The sequence below is a fragment of the Chaetodon auriga genome, chromosome 23 (assembly GCF_051107435.1).
Source record: "Chaetodon auriga isolate fChaAug3 chromosome 23, fChaAug3.hap1, whole genome shotgun sequence".
Taxonomy (NCBI): domain Eukaryota; kingdom Metazoa; phylum Chordata; class Actinopteri; order Chaetodontiformes; family Chaetodontidae; genus Chaetodon; species Chaetodon auriga.
Genome location: NC_135096.1, coordinates 4,494,691 through 4,502,863, shown reverse-complemented (window position 1 = coordinate 4,502,863; position 8,173 = coordinate 4,494,691). Strand labels below are relative to the sequence as shown.

General features: G+C 44.0%; 1 long non-coding RNA gene across 1 annotated transcript; it reads left to right on the top strand.

The window, feature by feature from the left end:
• Positions 1-957: 957 nt before the first annotated feature.
• On the top strand, positions 958-1,904 carry LOC143315669 (uncharacterized). Its single transcript, XR_013076165.1, has 3 exons — positions 958-993; positions 1,177-1,242; positions 1,377-1,904. It is a non-coding gene; the product is annotated as an uncharacterized LOC143315669 (long non-coding RNA).
• The last annotated feature ends 6,269 nt before the right edge of the window (positions 1,905-8,173 follow it).

Here is an 8,173-nt window from a genome sequence, read left to right as displayed (position 1 = left end):
GGGTAAGTGTTGAAAGGCATCCACTTAGTTGCCATGGTATTTCATACTTGGCATTGTTTCAGCTGTTCAAAGGAATTAAATTAAATGGTCTGTCACAGGTCACAGTGTATGCACAGCCATACAAAAGACTGCAAAATGTGAGGTCCCCTCAAAAGACCAGTCCAGATGGGGCTCATACAAAGAAGCGCCGTGTGCGACGTGACACAGATGATTCAAGTGACTCAACTGTTATTTTAGATTGTTCCTCAGAAGGCTATACAGGGCTCGAGACTGCGACCAAAATGGTTGCATATGCCACCTTTTTTTTCACAGTTAGCGAGTAAGAATTTCATCTGGTCGCGTTCGTGCGAGCGCATCAGTTTTATTGCTCCGTGTTAGACATTGTGGTTGAAAGTCGTCCCTTTTTTCACTGGCTTAGTCAGCCGCCTCCACCTGCACTCTCTCCTGTTGAGACAGCGCCGTCGCGTGCACATAAGCCGTTGCGTACACGCGCAGCGCACAGAACTTCAAGACACCAAGACTAGCGTTACGCTATTCTCAAAAATGAAGCGGTCTATTGCTGATTTTTTTTTTTTCCAAAAACTAAATAAGGAGAGAGAGGAGGAGACTGGTGGTTAGGTAGATCCAGCAAAAGGTGCCGAATCAGACGACCTGTCGGGACCAATGCATCACCCAAAACACTGAGCCCCTCCCGACTTTTTTTCAGCGGATGGATGAGAGTAATCACGCAACAGAAGAGAACGAAATGGTCATTAAGTTGAACACTGCCTATAACATAGCGAAAGAGGAACTCCCGTTCACACAATTCAAATTCCAGATCGCACTGATGAAAAAAAAACGGGCTGAATGTGAACCCAACCTCTGCCAATGACAAGGTAAGGTGACATGTGCTGGTGCGACCAACTGAGAAAGTTGGTTGCACCAGTGCTACCAGTGGAAAAGTTAGTGTAGAGCCCTGCTATAGCTCATCAATCTCAGGAAGCAAAGAAAGAGGTAAAACCCAACTCATTTTTTACATTTTTACACTTTTGATCTTCACAAGTTTAATAAAGATTATTGGGCTTTTACAAACACAAGTCATTCTGTAAGATGGTCTTGATTGTTTTTTTGTTTCAAAAAGGTTGATGTCATTACACTTAAAAACTACATACCAAGGAAAGTGTTCTATTTTTGCAGAAATTGACAGTCCAGACACTGAAAACCGAGCAGCCATGGCCACCTGGAGTTCCCCGCAGGCTTTCTGTAAGTTTTAGAAATGTGTTCAAATCAATGATTGAACTTGGTGGTGGTCTGCAGTCATTGAGTGACCTTGTAGTTGAATTTGATTCAGCTGAAGAAGTCTAATATTGTTTTTTCATTTTTTTTGTGTCTTACAGCTAACAAGCCTTCAGATGTCAGTTCTCCATACAGTGACAGCCTAGCTGGTACTGCAGGTGATACTCGTGGAGCTTCTTGCCCACAGCTTCGACACTGTCCTCCTTCACCACCTGATCCTGCTGGTGTTTGGAGACCGGGCTGGGCCAGCGACTCGTGGCAGTAATTCGTTGATCAGCTCCACCACCGAGCTGAAGGTCAAAGGGTCGGAGAAGCCGTACTTGCCCTCCCAATGGAAGATCTTTATCAGCTTGTTGTTGCCACCTTTCCTCAGAGTCAGAGTCTAGTCTCTGTGCAGGTGGTGCATCATATGCACAGCGTGCCAGAAAGTTGCAATGCATCATGGGGTGGGCGGTTGACAGTTATTGCAGTGACTAACTTCAACTCTCGTGCACATTCCACCTTTGGTGCTATGTAGAAAGGTGAAATACATCAAATGTAGAGTTTGTGTATGCACAGTCTAACCCTCCTGCACATTCCACCTTTCTTATGGTGCCAGAAAGGTGCAATGCATCATGGGAGGAGACTGGGCTAGGTTGTGCATCATATGCACAGCTGAGTGTCTTCATGTGTTGCAGCTCTCATCATAGCAAAGAGGAGCCTCTTGGGTATATGCAGAGGTGCCATAGTCTGGAGACAGGATGAGTAGTGATGACACTGAGGTAACACGCTCATGTAAGAACATGCGCGGTGGAGGGAACAGAGACAAACTCGCGCACGCCATTTCGATATTGTTCTGTGCAAACATCAGTGCTTTCTGGACGTCCTGATAAGAGTGTCTTTGACTCATGCAATAACCAATCTCGCTACTGATTTGAGAATTGGCTTATGTATAGTCCCTATATAGTCACTGAAATGCATCAAAGGTTGAGCTTGGTTGGAGCATCTTGGAGGAATGTTTGTTGAGCTCCTGCTTGACTGACTGTCACAGTGCATTATGCACAGCCTAGCACATTGCTGACAGTCACTGCAGTGACTAAACCTCCTGCACATTCCATCTTTGTCATGGTGCCAGAAAGGTGCAATGCATCATGGGTAGATTTTGTTTCAAGTTTTGAGGTAAGCAGTGTGTTTCAGTATAATCTATTGAAGATGGCCTGTTTTCTCTTGCATACGTCACACATACTATCAAATAAATACAGCAGTGCAAATTTATCCCGCTCAATCTAAACAGTCACAAAGAGTGTGTGTGTGAGACAAATGCCAAACCAAGTCAACATACTTACAGACATAAGAGCGGCATCTGTCTTCTCATCCAACTCAATACGAAACGTAAATAACTGTATGTATTGTACTGTAGTTGACAGTCAGTGCAGTGATTAACTCTTATCCTCCTGCACATTCTACCTTTCTTATGGTGCCATGCAGAAAGTTGAATGCATCAAGTGTGGAGCTTGGTTGGAGCATCTTGGAGGAATGCTTGTTGAACTCCTGTTTCTGGTCAGCAGACTTGATCTTTTTCATCTGGGGTGCTTTGGCTCTGTGAGGAAACACTACCGAACTCCTGAAGTGGCTGCAAATTTTATCCAGATTTTACAGAGCACTCCTGCAGAGATTTAACCAGCACCCTGTGATTTTATCATTGACAATTTTAACAGCAATCTGAAGTCAACGCTGGACTCAGTGGCTCCTCTTTTAACAAAAACAATTAAGAAAAAACCAATACCTCCGTGGAGAAATGAGGAAATTAAGCAACTGAAAAGAAACTGCAGGAGTGCTGAGAGGAAATGGAGAAAATCAAAACTGACAGTCCACTATGAAGTTTTACGTCAACACCTCAAAACTTACAATAGCACTATTAAACAGGCAAGAATCTCTCACTTCAAAAAACTAATCTCTGACCACAAAAATAATCCCAAATTTCTCTTCTCCAGCATTGATCTTTTAACAAACAGTAATTTCAGCAGATCTCATAAGACAATAACAAATACCCTGTGCGAACCAAGTAAATGACTTTTTAAACAAAAACAACATTTTAGAAAGGCATCAGTCTGGTTTTAGGATGAACCACAGTACCGAGACAGCCCTATTAAAGATTTTAAATGATATCAGGTGCAACTTAGATAACCACAAGCTCACAGTCTTGGTACTGCTGGATCTGATGCATGCTTTTATCTCCTGTCGCTTAGATTACTGTAATGCCCTGCTCTCTGGTCTTCCCAAAAAGAGTATCTCCAACCTTCAATTACGACAGAATTCAGCGGCATGAGGGGAGCACATTACACCAGTTTTAAAATTGCTGCATTGACTCCCTGTGCATTTCAGGATAGATTTTAAGGTTCTTAGTTTTTAAATGTCTTAACGGTCTTGGGCCTTCTTATTTATCTGACCTACTTTTACCCTACCAACCCTCGCGGACCCTGAGGTCCTCCGGTACTGGCCTCTTAACCATTCCAAAAGTAAGAACTGAAACACACGGGGAGGCGGCCTTTAGTTATTATGGACCCCGATTGTGGAACAGCCTGCCGGAGAACCTCAGTGCCGCAGAGACTGTTGATGTTTTTAAAAAGAGGCTCAAGACCCACCTTTTTAATCAGGCTTTCAATTTATTTGTTTGATTATTCTTATTCCTTTAATCACGCTTCTTAGCATATTTATCTTTGTTTGTATCTTATTTTAGTTGCATGTTTTAATGACATGTTTAATTGCTATTTATTTCATTTACTCATTTTATTTTATTTAATGTTTATGTCTTAGTCCCTTGGTTTTTAGCTCCAGTGTTTCCTCATGGGGGCCCTCCTCACTGAGAACTGCTCCTGGTCTACTGATGGGGGCGCTGCTGAGGGGATGGCTCTGGCCTGGATGGCTGGAGGCCTCTGCGCCTTGGTGCAGGGGCCTCCTGTCTGCCTTGGTCGGGGTGGTCTTGGGCGGCACTCCCCGGTCATGGGCCGGGGGCCCTCTCAGTGTGGATGGCCCCCAAAGGTGGCTTATTCCTTATCTTGTCCATATGGGTGTGTGTGCGTGCGTGTCTGTGTGTGTGTTTCTGTATGTAGTTATGGGGGTGGGAGGGCTGGGTTTTCTTCTTTGTTGTTTTTAGCTTCTGTGAGGCACTTTGTGTTGCTTTTTAAGTATGAAAAGTGCCATATAAATAAAGTTTGAAGTTTCTTATCCATCTGACGTAGTTGACATGATGTTACTGTTACAAAGTACAGTAAATGCAAATCTGCCAAATAGTTTTCAATATAATGATTTCATCTCGGCGCATCTGCTCAGAAAATATCTAGCTAATTGCTGCATACAAAACCCTTTCACATCACTTTAATCAAAACGGCTATAGTCGATAATCACTGCTGTGACTAACTCTAAACCTCCTGCACATTCCACCTTTGTTATGGTGCCAGATAGGTGCGATGCATCATGGCTCGAGCTTATGTACAGTTACCTGTATGTACCTTCTCCTGAGACTATAGATAAAGTTACTTGTCACTCCGCTGACATTCTCCTGAAGAAATTATCCATCAGACTGCAGCCTTTCAGGGCGACGAACAAAAAAGGATTATTTGCCACTGACTTTTTCTTCTTTTACTTTCCAACCAACTACAGGCTTTCGGAACGATGAAAGAAGAAGGGTTGTTTGCTGCTGACTTTTCTTCTTTGACTTACGTTTCTCCTGCTGCTGTTTGTTGTTTCTTTGTTTTTTGTTTCTCGTGTTTTTTGTGAAATTTTTAAATTGTATTGCATGTAACTGTCTAAATTGTATTTTTATTTTTTTTTAAATTCAAAGTCTGACTGAGGAGCTGCAGCGTCATCACATGGCAGTGACTGGCATCCCTCCACCACTCCCCAGTGCCAATGTTACAGCGAGACCATCGACCACACAGACAGCCAAGAGTGCGGCTCCTCACTCAGTCTGGGAATCATCAGCACCGGTGATGCACTTCTCAGATCCTTCAGTGTTTCAGGCAAGCATGATCTGATTAACTGGAGTAATCCCTCATTTTAAAGCTTACATTCTCCTATTAATCAAAGATTTAGTGTGTAGGGTTGGATTACGTCATTTTACATCATTCTGATGTTGTTAGAAAATGTACTGGATCATTATAATAAAAAAAACAAACCCACTGGAATAATACAGTGGCACAAAAAGGGACGCTGCAGGGTTTTATTTATGTTTTTCATTTTTTTTAATCAAAGGCAGTTGGATGTCTGTGACGTTGAAGCCTTTACATGTAACATGTTATCCGAAAAACTACACAACCAGTAACTACATACTCTGAAGAAGCAAGGCGGCTAATTAGGTTAGCTCTCGGTGAAGGGTAGACACACGATGGTCCACTCAGTGTGGCACGCGTGCAGCCCCGGACATCTAAGGGCATCACAGTCCTCTGGCCTATATTTGCATTTTTCTATCTGCTTGCACAGCATATCTAATCAGAGGTGGAATGAAACATCTGGCTGTTGGACCTTCCTCACAGGGAAAGGAGACTCTGACTGATGGACTGAGTCTCTTCCCGCTGGCTTCGCCCTGCCCAGGCAGGTGAATGGTCTGGCAGCACAGTTATCAGCTCTGTTGTAGTGAGGCAGGAGGAGATTTGGGGCTCCAGGGACAAACACATGCTGTTTGCTCTCATGATCAAAGCAATGAGCTTCTTATTCGCTGTCACTCCTCTCTTCTCTTTGCAGGAGTGTATTGTTTTCATCCCTGTGCCGGTGTTTGATTTTTGGTTTGTTCAAAATCCCTGGTTCGAACTCAGAGTTTGAGAAAGTAAAGGGTGACACATTATTAAGTATCAAGAGGTTGACAAACATTAAGTTCACTGCTCTCTCCTCTTTGCATGAGTCTCTTCCCGCTGGCTTTGTCCTGCCCAGGCATAGTTCACCATCTTACAGTACTTCTTGGGTGATTGGTCTGGCAGTACAGTTATCAGCTGTTCATGACAGTTCATTCTTTTTTTCTCCATGGTCAGTTTGCAGGACATTGTTGCTAATGGCAGTGTTTGTGCGGTCCTCTGGCCTATAATTTGTATTTTTCTATCTGCTTGCATAGCATACCTAATCAGAGCTGGAATGAAACATCTGGCTGTTGGACCTTCCCCACAGCGAAGGGTTAGATGATTCGCCAACTTCTGGAGGGCCTGGGTGTAGTCCTTCTCTATAGCTGCCCTCTTTTGGCTGAAAGTCCTCAGGTCTTCCAGAAGGTCACATTCTGTCTGGTGCTTGATGTGTATTCTGCTCGTCTGCTCTGCATGACTGTCTGTTTCAGCTCCTTTCTCGGTGGGGGTTGCATCCTTATGTCTTGACATAAAAATTATACAAAAGACAGAAGTTTATCTGGAAAAGTTTGTGCAAATGTTTCGAACAAATGAAAAGTGAAATAGGGTATTACAGCCAATCACAGCCAGTGAAGCGGCCATAGCGAGCCCAGTAAATAGCAAGTTGAGCACAGTCTTGACAGTCACTGCAGTAACTAACTCACTCTGGGTACTTGTGTCTGATTGGTGGTGGCCATCGTTGTAGGTGGTGCTGGGCAGGGACTGCTTCCCACATGCGCCGGCCCTTTGGCATCCAGAGCAGCATCTTCGCTGCGCTCCAACAGCATGCTGACGTCACTTTGCTCTTGCTCTGTCTTCAATTTAGTACAATCAAAGGCTTTTTTGGCTCGGGAGTACTCGCAGTCTCAAATATGAAAATGTCATGATCAGTATCAACATCATCACCATCAGCATTAACAGGCAAAGATGGGGAGCTCTGTGGGCTCACATGCACTGATATCAATGTATGTGAGGTGCCCAAATGGAAGCCATTAACTTTGGGTCTTTTGGGTGTTCGTTGTGGAGTAGCAGGCTTTGTTCTTTGCCCCCTCAGGGGACCTGTTGACAGTGAGTATACATGAGAAATAACTGGTGCCAGATAGGTGCAATGCATCATGGGTAGAGCTGTCAAATACACTGTGACAGTCGGTTGGGTGGAGCAGGACTAAACTACAGTCATTGTCAAATTTTTTTTGAAATTTTGCAGGTGTCAATCTACCATGAACACACACTGTAGAGTCACTTCTTGCCCCCCGTCCTCATCCTCAACCTCACTCCAGTGTTTGGGACTGAGTGTGTGCTAAACAAACCGATCCAGAGCGCCGCAGCTCCACTTCCATGCAAACTGGTGGATAGTCTGACAGAAGGACACAGAGGTGTTTGATACTGTGAGGAAAAATACGTCTGGTGCTCTGCTTTGTGGAGCTTGTAGTGTATTCTATACCGTGAAAAGACTGATGATGGGTTATTTCTTTTGTACATATAAAACCATCAGCGGGATGAGTATTATTACCTATAATCCGTTCAAAGGGTTTGTCTGAAAAGCACAGGTTGTTAGCTGCATTCAGCTAGCCTGGTACAGTGCAGTGACGAACAATGCATCATGCATCTGTCAAACACACTGTGCATCATATACACTCTCCTGCACATTCCACCTTTGTTACGGTGCCAGAAGGGTGCAAAGTGTCAAGAGTAGAGCTGGGCTGGGATAGTTGGCACGAGATGGGCTGCCATTTTGCTCACAAAAATACAGTCATTATATTTCATATAGTGACTTTTCAATGTCTAAACAGTTTATTCAGCAGTTAATGTGAGGTTGATGCGTTGGAGCTCTGGGCTCAGCTACATGTGTAATGCAGGAGGAGGGTGTGCAGTGAATCATAGCATGACAGTGTCAATTATCTGTCAGGCTGAGCTGATTGTTCCCTTGGGCCGATGTGGCATTAGCACATTCACCCCTTCCTATGGTGCCAGAAAAGTGCAATGCATCATGGGTAGAGCTGTCAAATAATGTGCATCACGTGCACAGTCTGTTTGACGGTCACAAT